At 44.3% G+C, this 18,580-nt stretch overlaps 1 long non-coding RNA gene across 1 annotated transcript; it reads right to left on the bottom strand.

Moving 5' to 3' along the window:
• Positions 1 to 8,204: 8,204 nt before the first annotated feature.
• LOC138672099 (uncharacterized) lies at positions 8,205 to 8,648 on the bottom strand. Its single transcript, XR_011319577.1, has 3 exons — positions 8,547 to 8,648; positions 8,388 to 8,468; positions 8,205 to 8,285 (listed from the first exon to the last, which is right to left on the bottom strand). It is a non-coding gene; the product is annotated as an uncharacterized lncRNA (long non-coding RNA).
• Between the last annotated feature and the right edge of the window lie 9,932 nt (positions 8,649 to 18,580).

Raw genomic sequence — 18,580 nt, 5'->3', positions numbered from 1 at the left:
CAAAATGAACAAGGCCTGGATTGGGAAAGACTTCTGTACACCACCAATTGAAAACAGCGAAACATAACCTCAAATACATTCTCTCTTTTGGAGAGGTTTTTTTTTTATGCACCTCTTCACAACCACACGTGGGTATACGCTTCCAGATTTGGTCTGTTTGTTTTTATCCTCCTCCTTATTCTCATCCTCCTCATCCAGAACCAGAATATCACCAGGGTGAACATACGCTGTACGGTGCATTTTGGCCAACGGTGCTGTAATGGCACTCTTTTATTTTTTTAAAAAAGGACCCCACATTGGGGAATTAAGCATGGCATTACATTGTGCCGAGTTCTTAACTCTGTCTCCTGCAATCTGTCCTATACCTACCAGTAGATCACCAGGGTGAGCTTGCTCTGTATGGTGCACATTGGCCAAGGGGCCTGTGATGGCACTCTTTTCTTTTTAAAAAAAGGATTTTACATTGGGGAATTGGGCATGACATTACATTGGGCCGACTTCTTAACTCGGTCTCCTGCAATCTGTTCTGTACCTACCAGTAGATCACCAGGTGAACGTGATCTGTACGGTGCAGGTTGGCCAAGGGGCTTGTGATGGCACTCTTTTCTTTTTTTAAAAAAAGGATTTTACATTGGGAATTGGGCCTGATATTACATTGGGCCGACTTCTTAACTCTGTCTCCTGCAATCTGTCCTGTACCTGCAACTAGATCACCAGGGTGAACGCGGTCAGTACTGTTATAGGCCGTTGAAGTTTGGGCTAGGGGCATGCAATGGCACTAGTGAATTTTTAAAAAAGTTACCCCCATTGGGGAATTGTTTGGCAGATCATGCACTGCATTAAAAGTCTCAGAGACCCACACCACTACATTGGCCCTAATTCTTAACTCTGTCTCCTGCAATGTCTCTTCCTTATCTCCAAAGACATGGCCAGGGTGCACGTGCTCAGTACTGTTATAGGCCGGTGATTTTTGGGCATGGGGGCTGTGAAGGCACTATTTTATTTTGTAAAAACAGGACCCCACATTGGGTAATTGGGCATTACATTACATTGGGCCTACTTCTTAAGTTTGTCTCATGCAATGTGTCCTTTAACTGCCACTAGATGACCTGGGTGCACGTGCTCAGTACTGTCATAGGCTGGTGATTTTTGGGCACGGGGGCTGTGAAGGCACTATTTCATTTTGTAAAAACAGGACCCCACATTGGGGAATTGGGCATTATATTACATTGGGCATACTTCTTAAGTCTGTCTCCTGCAATGTGTCCTTTAACTGCCACTAGATGACCAGGGTGAACGTGGTCTGTAAAGGGCATATTAGGTCTAGGGGGCTGTGATGGCACTATTTTAATCAGTCCAAAAAGGACCCCACATTGGGGAATTGGGCATGGCATTCCATTGGGACTACTTCTTAACTCTGTCTCCTGCAATGTCTCTTGTTTAACTGCCACTAGATCACCAGGGTGAACATGCTTTGCACTGTTATAGGCCGGTGAAGTTTGGTCAAGGGGGGCTGTGATGGCACTAGTCTATTTTTAGACTATTTTATCCTTGTTGGGAAAACACTTCAGAATCATAACATTTGTGTACCTTTTAAAGAGCTCACTTGAAAAGCTCCTTTTTGTGTTGCCTGGTTGCTAACATTGGACACAATACACTTCATATAAATTTGATGAAGCAATGCTGTTACTTTGCCTCAGTAGTTCATTAAAAATATAGCTTTGTCCACTATATTTGTTTCCCTCCTTGCGAGCCTTAATTTTGTCTGCCTCAAATGTACAAATGGAGAATGTACAAATGGCAATTTGTAAACATGATTGAAATACTGTATACCGAATGCATTCAGACAATCACATAGCTGCATTTCTTGTAAAACATTTAGATATGTGACAGACAATGCTCATAGTGACACAATCTTGATAAATGTTTATTTATTCACTTCACAAACAGTTCTAAGCCTCTCTATATGTTTGCTGTTTGTCATTGTAAAACATTAAGGTTTACTGAAACTATGCCGGTGGTGGTTTGATCTAAATCCTTCTGGCTTTTATTTTCTAGGGGTTTATGGCCCCTTGTCTGATGACTCCATGATATCTCAGTTTCATCCAACCTTGAAAAGTGGCCACTTGAAGGTGTGGGTGAAACTAGAGTTTTATTTACTATATAAGACCAGAGAAACATGACTAAGACAGATGCCAAAACTGGAAAGCCTGTACATGCACAGTGTGCTGATACCTGCATAATTGGGGATGCCCATGCAGTGTAGGTAATCTCCCAGGGGTTCTCTGTCTTTGTGTTGCTTCTCTGATATTCCAGATGGATGATGTTTAAAAGCCTCTTGGTGATGATCTAACTATACTGTATGTAATTAATCTTCATATATATGTAATCACTATATCTATTTAATCCTTCCTTATATGTACTTACTAACCTGTGTATGTTAACACATACAAAAGTGTGTGCACTCACACTATTCAATCATACTATTCTTTTAATTTTGTAGTTTGCAATAAAATTGCCTTGTATTGCAAGTATTTTCCTTTTTTAAAACCATATCTGAACCTTTGTGTTAAAAACATGTCATATAAAATTGCAAAATTCTGCTGTAAATAATTGTGCAAAGAGAGAACCATCATGCCATTAAAAACACGAGAGAATTTTCCTGGGCCCATCCAGTATGTGGGTTCCAAGGCCTAATGGGGTGCATATGACTATGCAGCAGGGCTCGCCTTCCTAGCAATGTATAAAAGGAGTATGGAGCACAAAATGCATATTGTGAAGTGGATTTTCATAAGCACATCCAGTATGTGGGTTCCAAAGCCAAATGGGGTGCATTTGACTGACTATGCAGCAGGGCAGGCCTTGCTGGCAATGTGTAAAACCAAGCAGTACGGGAGTACAACATGTATATTGTGAAGTGGATTTTCATGGGCCTATCCACTATGTGGGTTCCAATACCTAATGGGGTGCATATGACTGACTATGCAGCAGGGCTCGCCTTGCCACCAATGTATAAAACAAAGGAGTATGGAGCACAAAATGCATATTGTGAAGTGGATGAAAAACAAGGAGTCCTCTGGTTTTCATGCCGATGTACCAATGTCCCCTGATCACGTGATGGGGGTCAGCAGTGCACATATTTCCGGCCGGATGCACTTGTTAAATGCCTCTGTCATAGTTTGACAGAGGCATTTGACTATTTAGCAAGCATGGGGGATCACGATTCCACCCGTGTCTATTGCAGGCACATGTCAGCTGTTCAAAACAGTAGACATGTCCCAGCTTTGATGGGGTTTCACTGCTGGAGCCCACATCAAAGCAGGAGATACTTCCTTCGGACATACTAGTCCTTCCGATTGCAGTAAGGTGTTAAAAATCAATATCTGGTAATTAAATGCTCATTACTTTTATATATTTTGAGGAAATCAAAGCAACATAGGAAGAGTTAATTGTGGAAACAATTTTTAAAATGCACAAGACTGATATGATCTTTTCTCAGAAACTCTTTGAAGGTGTAATGTTTCTTCCACACAAGAATATGTGTCTCACTACTTGCTGCAATTTCATGTTATTACCCATAATATCTTTCCTTGAAGATTTTGCAGAGGATTTTTTGCCTATTTTATTTTTTTAGCACTTAAATTATGTTTTTCAACACCATGAGTTATCAGCTAAACAGAAACAAGATCTAACAGCAACAGAGCTATGTTTCCTTCAGAGAAGAAAGATCTGTATATAGAATACATTACAGTTAATTTTTCTCTAATCAGTATTCTGCCATCTTTCACTTAGAAAATACATGTTACATTTTCATGATTCTTTTGCGAGATGATGGACAAGCGCCAAAACAGAGAGTTGATGTTTTAGCTAAAGTTTGTATGATGTTATTTAACTCAAATATGTTGGAATAAAGATTTTAAAAAAACTTGTTAATATTATTCTCTTTTCTCATTATTTAACCCCTTCCCTCCACTTCATTTATTGTGGTTTGGAATCTTTAGACACTTTTCAACTTTAAAGATTTGCTACCAATTTCTTGGTACCAGGCACCGCAAACTCTTTTTAAGGTCTCATGGAGAACATGCCCATTGTTTGTATATTTATATATACACTAGCTGAAGTGTTATGAAAGGCAATTCAGTACTACAATGCACATAGCGGTCAGAGCACATACAGTGATCTGATAATAACCCAAAATCATAGAACGAGCTCTGAGACGTGGGAACTCTGCAGACCGCAATCCCTAATCCTCTCCAAACAACACTAGAGGCAGCCGTGGATTGCGCCTAACTCTGCCTATGCAACTCGGCACAGCCTGAGAGACTAACTAGCCTGAAGATAGAAAATAAGCCTACCTTGCCTCAGAGAAATACCCCAAAGGAAAAGGCAGCCCCCCACATATAATGACTGTGAGTTAAGATGAAAAGACAAACGTAGAGATGAAATAGATTCAGCAAAGTGAGGCCTGACTTTCTTAACAGATCGAGGATAGAAAAGGTAACTTTGCGGTCTACACAAAACCCTAAAGAAAACCACGTAAAGGGGGCACAAAGACCCTCCGTACCGAACTAACGGCACGGAGGTACACCCTTTGCGTCCCAGAGCTTCCAGCAACAAATTAGACAAGCTGGACAGAAAAAATAGCAAACAAATAGCAAAGAAGAACTTAGCTATGCAGAACAGCAGGCCACAGGAACGATCCAGGGAAAAGCAAGTCCAACACTGGAACATTGACAGGAAGCCAGGATCAAAGCATTAGGTGGAGTTAAGTAGAGAAGCACCTAACGACCTCACCAGATCACCTGAGGGAGGAAACTCAGAAGCCGCAGTACCACTTCCCTCCACCAACAGAAGCTCACAGAGAGAATCAGCCGAAGTACCACTTGTGACCACAGGAGGGAGCTCTGCCACAGAATTCACAACACTGAAGAGCCCAGCGTTGCCTGTGCATAGTAAATATCTGGGGAAAGTTATAGCACCTCACTTCTCTTATTTTCCCATCACGCCTCTCATTTTCCCCCTCACATCTCTCATTTTCCCCCTCACTCCTCTCATTCCCCCCTAACACTTGTCATTTCGACCTCACATCTGTCATTTTCTGATCACTCCACTATTTTCCCTCACTCCTCTTATTTTGCACTCACACCTTTTCATTTTCACCTCACACCCCTCATTTTCCCCTCACACCTCTCATTTTCCCCTCAGTATATACATGTTTGTCATCTCCATTATATATAGTATATACCTGTATGTCATCTCTTCTGTATATACTATATACCTGTATGTCATCTCCTCCCATATATAGTATATACCTGTATTTCATCTCCTGTATATAGTGTATACCTGCATGTCATCTCCCCTGTATATAGTATATAACTGCTGCATGTCATCTCCTCCTCTATATACCTATGTGTTATCTCCTCTTTTATATAGTATATACCTGTATGTCCTCTCCTTCTCTATATAGTATATATGTGTGTCATATCCTCCTGTATATAGTATATACCTGTAAGTCATCTCCTCCTGTATATAGTATATACCTGTGTGTCATCACCCCTGTATATAGTATATATGTGTGTTTCATCTCCTCCTGTATATAGTATATACATGTATGTCATCTCCCCCTGTATATAGTATATATGTGTGTCATCTCCTCCTGTATATAGTATGTACCTGTAAGTCATCTCCTCCTGTATATAGTATATACCTGTGTGTCATTTCCCCTGTATATAGTAGATACCTGTGTGTCATCTCCCCTGTATATAATATATATGTGTGTGTCATCTCCCCTGTATATAGTATATATGTGTGTGTCATCTCCTCCTGTATATAGTATATACCTGTATGTCATCTCCTCCTGTATATAGTATATACCTGTATGTCATCTCCTCCTGTATATAGTATATACCTGTGTGTCATCTCCGTTGTATATAAAATATGTGTGTATCATCTCCTCCTGTATATAGTATATACCTGTGTGCCATCTCCTCCTGTATATGGTATATACCTGTGTGTCATCTCTCCTGTATATAGTATATACCTGTGTGTCATCTCCTCCTGTATATAGTATATACCTGTGTGTCATCTCCTCCTGTATTAGACCTCATTCATACGTTATTTGGTAAGTATGTTTACCTCAGTATTTGAAAGCTAAATTGGCAGCCTAATAAATCTCCAGCCAACAGGAAGCTCTCCCCCTGGCAGTATATATTAGCTCACACATACACATAATAGACAGGTCATGTGACTGACAGCTGCCGTATTTCCTATATGGTACATTTGTTGCTCTTGTAGTTTGTCTGCTTATTAATCAGATTTTTGTTATTGAAGGATAATACCAGACTTGTGTGTGTTTTAGGGCGAGTTTCTTGTGTCAAGTTGTGTGTGTTGAGTTGCATGTGGCTACATGCATGTAGCGACTTTTGTGAGAAGAGTTTTGTGTGGCGACATGCGTGTAGCAACTTTTTATGTGTCGAGTTGCATGTGACAGGTTAGTGTAGCAAGTTGTGTACAACAACTTTTGCGCATGGCGAATTTTGCGCGTGGCGAGTTTTATGTGTGGTGCGTTTTGAGTATGTGCAAGTTTTGTGTGAACAAGGATAATGGTGTGCACTCAGGTCAAGGACACGGAGGTGCTGGTAAAACAGACCGTGTGGTCAAGTCAATAGTAGAAGAAAAAATACCGCACACTCGAAACTGGTATGATGCAAAAGGTATATGCCAGATTTATTCACGAAAACAAGTCAACAATTGCCACTGTGAAAATTCGTAGATAGAAACCCGACGTTTCGACCCTCCCAGGTCTTATTCATGGGGTTACTAGGAAAGCAAATAAACAGTATAAGTAACTGTATGTGACATAACATTATATGTAAAAGAAAACGAATAAGAACAAAAAAGACAAAATAATAAAAATACACCAAAATATAAAATATAATATGTACAATATTTACAAGGCAACCAGAGGCGATGAAGGGAATACTGTCTGGAGCAGCGAAAAGTAAGCCTGTAGCTAAGAGGTAATTCTAGTACATCAGTTAACCACTGTTTAGGGGAAATATAATGTTTACCTTAGCTCTTTTGAGACATAGGAGTGGCAGTGATAGAAGGCAAGACAATGGTCCCTTTAAGTTAAATAAATTAGGCAGCACACTGCAGCGCTAGAACATACAAACTTGAAATACGAAATTTGAACTGCATTACTGCACTAGAAATATGAAAAATGAGAGCGTTTAGCACATAAAAATGGCCAATTTTATGTGTACCTGGTAGCCACTTTACGGCATCTCTCTTATACCAGGTCCAACGCTTGCCCTACCTCGCTGAGAATAAACGTCTCCATCTTAATGGGTACATGTGAAACCTCTTCTTAGACTAAAATTCTCCACGAGTTGGCGACTCTAGGTTCAGCACCTGTTCACACTTAGTCTATGTTTGGATGTGCAGGTCAGGTTTTTGAAATGTATTCTCTAGCCTTCTGATCGTGCACTCCGCCTTCTAGCCACAGGTGTTTTAATTACAGCAGGTCCAATACCCCTCCATAGAGAGAGAGAATTTTAGTCTAGGAAGAGGTTTCACATGTACCCATTCAGATGGAGACGTTTATTCTCAGCGAGGTAGGGCAAGCGTAGGACCTGGTATAAGAGAGATGCCGTAAAGTGGCTACCAGGTACACATAAAATTGGCCATTTTTATGCGCTAAACGCTCTCATTTTTCATATTTCTAGTGCAGTAATGCAGTTCAAATTTCGTATTTCAAGTTTGTATGTTCTAGCGCTGCAGTGTGCTGCCTTATTTATTTAACTATATACGAGTTGGCGACTCTAGGTTCAGCACCTGTTCACACTTAGTCTATGTTTGGATGTGCAGGTCAGGTTTTTGAAATGGTCCCTTTAAGGCATAACCTGTCATTATAACAAAATATCAACATTACAAAGTGTACATGCATTCAGACAGCCTAAGTCCTGTATGAGTATGGGGTATGGGAGGGAAGAGAGTGTGTTCCAGACACGTTTGGTGATGGAGATATTGCAATGGCCCCAGTAAAGTGTGAAGGAATAATAAAATGGGGTATAGAATCTAATGGGATGTGTCCTCAGTGGTCCCGAGTACCCCTAGGGCAGCGTGTGTGGGATAAGTATGGCTGTGAAGAGAACTCCCAACAGGAGAAACCCCAGATGTATAAAGGAATATGTTATGGATACCTTATAGTGGGTCCAGTAATTGCTCCTGTGGTATAGGTAGAGGGGTCCTGTTTAGGGTGAGCCGCAGTATATAAAGAAGTCCTGCAGGTAATATGAGCTAAATGGATTATACTACCAAATGGCAAGTAGAGGGTATAGTCATAAGGAATGCCGCACATGTTTAGAGAAATGTATTTAGGGTACCTTATAATGGGTCCAGTGATTGCTCCTGTGGCATAAATAGAGGGATCCTGCTTAGGGTGGGCAGCAGCATGTGGAGCTGTCCTGCAGGTAACATGAGCATAATGGGTTATATTACCAGGTGGCAAGCAGAAGGTGGAGGGAGGCAGAGGGTCCGTGTACCTGCTCTGTCCTGTGTCCGGGGGTCAGCAGCGCATCCCGCGCTCAGCTGTGTTGTCCTGGATTGGAGGTGGGGATATGCCTGCATGTCCACCTAAAATACCGCCAAACCGGAAGTACGTACTCCCGGACCGGAAGTGACGCGGTCACAGGGTCCGCACATGTGCACTGAGCACTAAACGCAAGTGAGGGCAAGAGGATGCCCACTTGTGGGAGTGATGGCACAGTGTGAGGCTGCACAATGGTCTCTGTGTAGGAGTAAGGCATAGGAGTGCCCAGAACAGGCGTCACAGTCTTATGACTAATGGGGGGCGGAGCACTTAGTCAACAAAGAGAAGGCTGTCAATTTGAATGTAAATGTAAATGAGGTTAATGGCACAAAGGGGAATAGAGGTGAATGGCCCATAATGAACAAACAAAATAAACAATATGGAGACATTTCTTGTTAGGGAAGAATATGTAGGCATGAGATGAGCAAAATATGAGTAAAAAATAAAATGTAATGAAGGAAAAAAAAAAATAAAAAAAATAAAATAAATAAATAAATATAATGAATGAGGAAAATGAATGAAAAAAACGAAAAAAGGGGGGAATAAAAAATGAAGGGATCCATATGTTGCAGAGGACTCACCTAATAGATAGAAGATTCAACGTGTCTGGAAGGTAAAAATATTAACGATTAGTATATTACTGCAGTATCCAGTCTATTTCCCTATTGAGACCCTTGGGAGATAGGGTCTCTAGCTTATGGATCCAGAACGTCTCTCTCAGTTTTAATTGTTTGATGTGATTTCCACCCCTCCTGGGTCTAGGGACTTGTTCGATTATCTGATATCTCTGTTGCGCCACAGTATGTTTACATTTAGCAAAGTGTTCGGGGATGGGTAGCCAGGTTTTATTGCAGCGAATGGTGGATTTATGGCTAGCTATACGGTCTTTGATGTGCTGTGTTGTCTCACCTACATATAGAAGGCCACATGGGCACTTGATGACGTAGACAACAAAATTGGAATTGCACGTATAGTAGCCGCGGATGGGATATGTTTTGCCTGTCCTGGGATGTGTCACACTGTCAGACTTAATGACATTTGAGCAGGAGGCGCAGTTGAGGCACGGAAACGTCCCCTGACGTTGTGGAATCAGTACATTCTGGTTTGAGGTGGGGCGCAGGCTACCGATGTCAGCCCGAACGAGTCTGTCCCTGATGTTAGGGGCCCTCCTATTGCACATGAGGGGTGGTGTAGAGAAACTAGCTATATTAGGGTAGGCTTTCGCTAAAAGAGACCAGTGTTTCTTAATGACCATCTCCACTTTGGGCATAAAGGGGTGGAAGGTATGGACAAAAGGTACCCGATTTTCGTTGGTGCGTCTCAGGGAAGGTGAAAGTGGCTGGAGAACACGTGTCTTCTCCTGGTCGAGTAAGCGTTGGGGGTAATTTCTCTCCCTGAATTTACTGGACATATCGTCCAAGCGTGTATGGAGTAGGTCAGGGTCGGACACAATCCTCGCTACCCTTGTGAATTGGGAACGAGGAAGGCTGTTGCGTGTGGCCTTTGGGTGACAGCTGGAATAGTGAAGAAGACTGTTGCAGTCCGTTGGTTTAGAATAGAGGTCTGTCGAGAGACAGCCCTGACCATCTTTATGTACAAGAGTGTCTAGGAAGGGGATCCGGTTAGGGTCATAGTGGATGGTAAATTGCAGCTCCGGGTAGATGGAGTTAAGGGTCTGGTGAAATGCCTGAAGTGTGTCAGTTGATCCTGTCCAGATGAAAAAGATGTCATCTATGTAGCGGAGATAACAATCTATGTGTTGGTTGTACCGATCATCTGTTTATATGAAACTCTCTTCAAAAGCGTTCATATACGCATTAGCGTAAGCCGGCGCAACGTTAGAACCCATTGCGGTCCCCCGGCACTGTACATAGTAGGTATCCTCATAGAGGAAATAATTCTCATATAGGACCAGTCTCAATAAGTCTAGTTAAATAAATAGGGCAGCACACTGCAGCGCCAAAACATGCAAACTTGAAAAAACGAAATTTGAACTGCATTACTGCACTAGAAATATGAAAAATGAGAGCTTTTAGCGCACAAAAATGGCTAATTTTATGTGTACCTCGTAGCCACGTTAAGGCATCTCTCTTATACGAGGTCCTACGTTTGACCTACCTCACTGAGAATAAACGTCTCCATCTGAATGGGTACATGTGACACCTCTTCTTGGACTCAAATTCTCTCTCTATGTGGAGGGGTATTGGACCTACTATAATTAAAACACCTGAAGCTAGGAGGCGGGGAGTGCACGATCAGAAGGCTAGAGAATACATTTCAAAAAACCTGATCTGCACATCCAAACATAGACTGAGTGTGAACAGGTGCTGAACCCAGAGTCGCCAACTCGTATATAGTTAAATAAATAGGGCAGCACACTGCAGCGCCAAAACATGCAAACTTGAAAAAACGAAATTTGAACTGCATTACTGCACTAGAAATATGAAAAATGAGAGCTTTTAGCGCACAAAAATGGCCAATTTTATGTGTACCTCGTAGCCACGTTAAGGCATCTCTCTTATACGAGGTCCTACGTTTGACCTACCTCACTGAGAATAAACGTCTCCATCTGAATGGGTACATGTAAAAACCTCTTCTTGGACTCAAATTCTCTCTCTATGTGGAGGGGTATTGGACCTACTATAATTAAAACACCTGAAGCTAGGAGGCGGGGAGTGCACGATCAGAAGGCTAGAGAATACATTTCAAAAAACCTGATCTGCACATCCAAACATAGACTGAGTGTGAACAGGTGCTGAACCCAGAGTCGCCAACTCGTATATAGTTAAATAAATAGGACAGCACACTGCAGCGCCAAAACATGCAAACTTGAAAAAACGAAATTTGAACTGCATTACTGCACTAGAAATATGAAAAATGAGAGCTTTTAGCGCACAAAAATGGCCAATTTTATGTGTACCTCGTAGCCACGTTAAGGCATCTCTCTTATACGAGGTCCTACGTTTGACCTACCTCACTGAGAATAAACATCTCCATCTGAATGGGTACATGTAAAAACCTCTTCTTGGACTCAAATTCTCTCTCTATGTGGAGGGGTATTGGACCTACTATAATTAAAACACCTGAAGCTAGGAGGCGGGGAGTGCACGATCAGAAGGCTAGAGAATACATTTCAAAAAACCTGATCTGCACATCCAAACATAGACTGAGTGTGAACAGGTGCTGAACCCAGAGTCGCCAACTCGTATATAGTTAAATAAATAGGGCAGCACACTGCAGCGCCAAAACATGCAAACTTGAAAAAACGAAATTTGAACTGCATTACTGCACTAGAAATATGAAAAATGAGAGCTTTTAGCGCACAAAAATGGCCAATTTTATGTGTACCTCGTAGCCATGTTAAGGCATCTCTCTTATACGAGGTCCTACGTTTGACCTACCTCACTGAGAATAAACGTCTCCATCTGAATGGGTACATGTAAAAACCTCTTCTTGGACTCAAATTCTCTCTCTATGTGGAGGGGTATTGGACCTACTTTAATTAAAACACCTGAAGCTAGGAGGCGGGGAGTGCACGATCAGAAGGCTAGAGAATACATTTCAAAAAACCTGATCTGCACATCCAAACATAGACTGAGTGTGAACAGGTGCTGAACCCAGAGTCGCCAACTCGTATATAGTTAAATAAATAGGGCAGCACACTGCAGCGCCAATAAGTCTAGACAGAGGTGTATAGAAGTAGTAGGTTTGCCCGAATTCTCTAACAACCGTTTGGTTGCTGTGATGCCTTTTTCGTGAGTAATGGACGTATAGAGACTATTCACGTCCATGGTGACTAGGAGACTGTCGGGAGGTACGCTAACCTGTTGTCGTATTATGTTAAGAAACTGTCCTGTATCCAATACAAAGGATTTGGTAGTTTTGATTAATGGTGTCAGAATTTTTTCTAAGTAAATTGACAGGGGTGAAAGTATGGACTCGGTAGATGCCACTATGGGGCGACCGGGGGTATTGGTTAGAGATTTATGTATTTTTGGAAGGATATAAAACACTGGAGTGACAGGGTGTGGATTGGTAAGGAATTTTGCTGTCTGTTGGTCAATTGTGCCATTGTCAATGTGAGTATTGATGACAGACTGGATTTTCTTGCGGATTTCGAAGGTGGGGGTCTCTCGGGATAATACTATATGTGCTGGTATCTGATAGTTGTCGTAATATTTCAGTAGAGTACAGTGTACGATCCATGATGACTAAGGCCCCACCCTTGTCCGCTGGTTTGACAACTATAGTTTTGTTGTTTTGTAATGACAAGAGTGCCTGTCTCTCTGATGGTGTCAGATTTGAGCGTGTAGGGAAGAGACCCAGGCGGTGTTGGTGGGATAGCTCCTTAACATCCTTATCCACAAAAGAAATAAACGTTTCCACGGCATGGAACGTCTGGGGGCAATTTTTCCATGTGTTGCCCCTTTTTTTGTGCATGTGGCAATTTTTCCACGTATGCAAGTTTTGTGTGTGGCGAGTTTTCCATGAGGTGAGTTTTGCACGTGTGGCGAGTTTTGTGTGAGCCTAGATTTGCATGTGGCGAGTTTTGCGCGTGGCGAGTTTTGCGCGTGGCGAGTTTTGAGCAGCGACTTTTGTGTTTTGACTTTTGTGTGGTGAGGTTGGTGTATGTGTGGTGAAATGTGTGCTGAGGGTGGTATATGTGTTCAAGCACGTGGTAGTGTGTGGCGCATTTTGTGTGTGTTCATAGCCCCGTGTGTGGTGAGTATCCCATGTCGGGGCTCCACCTTAGCAACTGTATGGTATATACTCTTTGGCGCCATCTCTCTCATTCTTTAAGTCCCCCTTGTTCACCTCTGGCAGCTGTCAATTTGCCTCCAACACTTTTCCTTTCACTTTTTCCCCATTATGTAGATAGGGGCAAAATTGTTTGGTGAATTGGAACATGCGGGGTTAAAATTGTGCCTCACAACATAGCTTATGATGCTCTCGGGGTCCAGTCGTGTGACTGTGCAATATTTTGAGGCTGTAGCTGCAACGGTGCAGATGCCAATCCCGGACATACACACACACATTCAGCTTTATATATTAGATTGCACATACACTGAACACATAGCAAAATAAGCTTTTGTCATTTTTGAAATAACTTCCTAATTAGTATTAAGCATTCCGATACAGCAAGTACCGGGTATCGGCCGATATTTGCGGTATCGGAATTCCGATATCGAGTTCTGATACTTTCAGTATATCGGATACCGGAATCGGAAGTTCCCATAATTCTAAGAGCCCGAATTCAGCCAATGAGGAATGATTAGAAGTGTGGGCACATCCTGTTCTGCATGATAGGCATGTAACTACTGGCATGACTGTGATTGGCTGCCGAAATGATGTCATGAAGCACTATAAAAGTCGCCGCCGCCATTTTGGGCTCAGTCTGCTGTGAATTTAGTTAGGGACAGGACGCTGTGTTCTGACTGAGGGCCAGTTTAGAGATGGCGATTTGCTTCATTGTGCTTTACCCATGCTAATTTAGCAACCGCTGTGTGGGAACCTTGCTTTTGCCTTCAGCGCTGTTCACAGCTGTCTGCAAGGTCTCTGAGTGTGTGAGTGCAGCTCATTCTGTAGTCTGTCCACAGCCACCGCTGGTTGTAGTCAGCTCAGGATGCATCACTGCCTCATACTGTTCAATCCATTGTCCTTTTTTGCAATTATTGCAGCCTGCTGCACATTTTTTCAAATGTATCCTATTAGTGGCTTTCCATCCATATCCTGCTAGATTGTGGAAAAACACTATATAGAGGAGCTTGTTTTGGCCTTGCAGCGCCGTTTACGGCTGTCTGCACGGTCTGTGTGTGAATGCAGCTTGCTCTGTAGTCTGTTCTACCGCCACAGTTGGTTGTAGTCAGCTCAGGGTGCGTCACTGCCTCATACCATTCCATTGTCTGTTTCTAAATTAGTGCAGCCTGCTGCACATTTTTTCAAATTTATCTTATTAGTGGCTTTCAATCCATATCCTGCTAGATTGTGGAAAAACACTATACGGGATTACATAGAGGAGCTTGTTTTGACTTTGCAGTGCCGTTCACGGCTGTCTGCACGGTCTGTGTGTGAGTGCAGGTCACTCTGTAGTCTGTTCTGCAAAAAAAAAAAATTATAAAGTTCACCAAACACACCACTTTACAGTTGTGTAGGCCACATTAGCTCATATAAAAGTCTAGTCCACACTTTAGAAAATTAGTGTTTCTTATACCAGTTAGGAGCTGTTCAGGTATAAGCACACTAAGGCTACGTTCACATTAGCGTTATGCTAGTTTGCGTCGGGTTTGCGTCGGGCGACGCAGCGGCGACGCATGTGTCATGCGCCCCTATATTTAACATGGGGGACGCATGCGTTTTTGTTTGTTGCGTTGTGCGACGCATGCGTCTTTTTTGCCGCAAGCGTCATACCAAGAAAACGCAACAAGTTGCATTTTTCTTGCGTCCAAATTTCGGCAAAAAACGACGCATGCGTCGCAAAACGCAGCGTTATTGCGTGCGTTTTGGTGCGTTTTTGCGTGTGTTGTGCGTTGCGTCGCCGACGCAGCGGCGCACAACGCTAATGTGAACGTAGCCTAAGCCCTTAGTACTTTTCTGCCTATCTTTATCAGTCTACCAAGATGAAGAAGGCAGGGAGTAACGCACATGGGCATGGGGCAGGGAGAGGACGTGGGGATTTTGTGCCTGCTGCGGGCACCGGAGACTCATCATCACCCAGTTTCAGCAGGGAACAGTCCTTCATGCGCAGCTTTGTAGGAGATCACCATACCCCGCTGCTGCGGGAAGAACAAATTGAAGCCGTTGTCAGATGGATGGCAGCTAATACATTGACTTCAATTAGTGCCACATCCTCTCAGGCACAGAGCACTGTAGAGCACCCATCTGTCTCTTCACCACCTGCCAAATTGCCCGAGAGGCCAGGACAGGAGCTATCTCTACTTCTGTTCTCTGAATCTCTTGGCTTGGAAAAGGGGGGCCAGCCAAGCAGAATTGGAGAAATGGAAGAAGAGGCAGTATGTAGTGATGCCCAAGAGCTTTGTCTCTCTGACTCTGAAGAGGCATGTGGGCCAGTGCCTCCAGTCAGCACACCTCTGTACGCATCTGATGATGAGACTCAGGTGCCACTTTCTGGAGCGTACTGTGCTGCCGAGACTGCCCAGGAGAAGCAGTTGGTGGAAGAGGGTAGTGTAGATGATGAGGTCCTTGACCCATCGTGGCGTGAGTTACAGAAAGGTGGTGGAAGCAGCTCTGAGGAAGAGATTCTCCAAATGGCCCAAAGAGGGAGAGGAAGGGGGAAGACTGCGGTGCCTGTAGCCTCCACTTCGGCACCCATTCGGAGCATGGCTCTTCCAAAAGCCAAAACGGGCTCTCCCAAGACTTGCCGTGCCTGGTCCTTTTTTGACACAGTTGCAGATGACAGGGAAAAGTGTCAGCAACCTCAATACCACAAATATTTGGAAACATGTGCGGACCAAGCACACAGTGGAGTTACGAAAACACACTGAAGACCTAGGCCAACCTACAGTGGCACCTACCACCTCTTCAGCTCATGTTGTTGCCTCTTCCTCCAGCTCACACACAGCTGGTTCGGCTTCCTCACAGGATCGCCATGGAAGAACCTCTGGCACTGTTGTCCAGAGACCCAGTATAATTCCACTTACATCACCATGTTCCCAGTCATCCTCACACTCCCAGCCCAGTCTACAGCCATCGGTAGCACAGGTATGGGAAAAAAGGCAGCCTTTCTCGGCAAACCACCCCCTAGCACAGGCTCTGAATGCTGGCATTGCAAAACTACTGTCCCTTGAAATGCTGTCATTCAGGCTGGTGGAGACTGACACCTTCCGTAACTTGATGGCATTGGCAGTCCCACAATACAATGTGCCAGCCGCTTTCATTTCAAGCAGGCAAGCCGTCCCTGCCCTGCAAAAACATGTGGCTGAATGCCATCAGTAGCAAGGTCAACCTCACCACCAATGCGTGGACCAGTCAACATGGACAGGGGCGATACCTTTCCCTCACTGCCCATTGCGTTAATGTTGTGGAGCCGGGTACAGATTGTGCGAGTGGCGCAGGATGTGTTCTGCCAACTCCAAGGATTGCAGGAATCCAGTCTGTACACATTGCTTCCTCCTCATACTCCAGTTCCTCAGAATCATCGCTGCAGGAGCCGTCACGGTCTACCTCCACCTTGACCCGTGAACGCTTACCTGTTATGACCGATATGAGCACACCCATTTCCAAATGTCAACAGGCCGTACTGAAATTAATTTTTGGGGGGAAACGAAGCCACACAGCGCAGGAGCTCTGGAATGCCATCAAGCAGGAAAGCGACATGTGATTTGTGCCAGGGAATCTCCAGCCAGGCATGGTAGTGTGTGACAATGGCCGAAATCTGGTGGCAGCTCTGGCCCTAGGCAGCCTCACTCACATCCCATGTCTGGCACATGTGGTCAACTTGGTCATGCAGAGTTTTTTGAGGGACTATCCGGATCTTGATGCACTGCTGCACAAGGTCCGCCTAGAGTGGGCTCACTTGCGGCATTCCAGCATGGCAAGATCACGCATTGCAGTTCTGCAGCGCCGATTCTGCCTTCCGGAACATTGCATCATATGTGACCTACCCACCAGGTGGAATTCCACGTTACATATGTTGGAGCTGTTGTTTGAGCAGCAGCAAGCAGTAATGGAGTACCAGCTGCATCAGGCGCAAAGAAGTCGCACTGCGCACCGTTTAGACTTCACAACCACTGAGTGGGCCACTATGAAGGTTTTGCGTGCCTTCGATGATTCCACACGGATGGCGAGTGCAGATGATGCACTAGTCAAAATGACTGTCCCCCTTATATGCCTGCTTGAAAGAACACTGCAAGCGCTAAGGGATGATGTTGTGGAAGAGGTGGAGGATGAGGAGTTACCAATTTCATATGCTTCTGGACAGTCAGCACAATGTGGTTCCTCACAAAGGCCTAGGCAGGGGACAGTCTGCCTGTCTTCTGACATCATTTGGTGTCAGGCAGACTGTGCCTGTGCAGCCGCGCCAGCTGATCCCAAATTGCATGCCACAGCCGTGACGTGACACAGTCTGAAGAAAGTGGAAGGAGATGAGTGAGAGGCGAAGATATGCACTGTGGATGCCCATGAATCCCAGGCCTGCAGTGTGAATAAATCAGAAGACATGGCGGGGCGGGATCTCTGGCAGGGCAGTCGCACAGGCTCAGCCAGCCTAACAACAAATGATGTCTGAGGACGGGCAGCGCTAACTGCGTATGGCCAAGGGATAACATAACAGCGCAGGCTCCGGGACAGATTCAAACAATGCTAAAGAGGCGGCGCACGGCACCAAGGGGTGTGAATGACAGCTGTGCTGCGTCTCATTAAGAAGGAAATTCCTGCCTCCGGGACAGTTTTAGGGTATGAGGGGACACATTTTATAAGTGTTAACTTCAGCGTGTACAAGGAGCACAATGAAAAGAGGCACCTTTTCCTTGTGCAGCATTAGTGCCACACAAGGAGGCTCTTTTAGTTGCAAACACCTTTGGGGGTTAAAGGTTCCCTTTCAACTGGCTCCATTTAGGCCTCAGCCTATACTCTGATTCTCCTCGATTCCCTGGGCTCCAACACTGCCAGTTGCTGCTCAGAAGTGTCTTTGTCACTGGTAGTACCTCCTGCCCATCCTGGTTCCAGTACTGTCAGCTGGTTCCAGGCAGAGCCTTTGGCTTAGGTGCCTCCTTCTGGTTATCCGATTTCCAGCAATGTCAGGTGGTCCTTGGTAGTGCTTTCTGGCATGGGTACCTCCTGCTTAGTAACCGGGTTCCAGTAACGTCAGCTGGTCCCCAGTTGTTCCATTGGCTCTTGTACCTTCGGCTAGCCATCCAGGTTCCAGTACCGTCAGCTGGTTCTTGGCAGTGTCTTTTGCTCTTGTACCTTCTCCTCCCCATCCTGGTTCCAGTACCGTCAGCTGGTTCTGGGCAGAGCCTTTGGCTTAGG

The sequence above is a fragment of the Ranitomeya imitator genome, chromosome 3, assembly GCF_032444005.1.
Source record: "Ranitomeya imitator isolate aRanImi1 chromosome 3, aRanImi1.pri, whole genome shotgun sequence".
In the NCBI taxonomy this organism is placed as follows: domain Eukaryota; kingdom Metazoa; phylum Chordata; class Amphibia; order Anura; family Dendrobatidae; genus Ranitomeya; species Ranitomeya imitator.
Note: the sequence above shows the minus strand (reverse complement) of the source record. Positions and strands in the feature narration are given on the sequence as shown.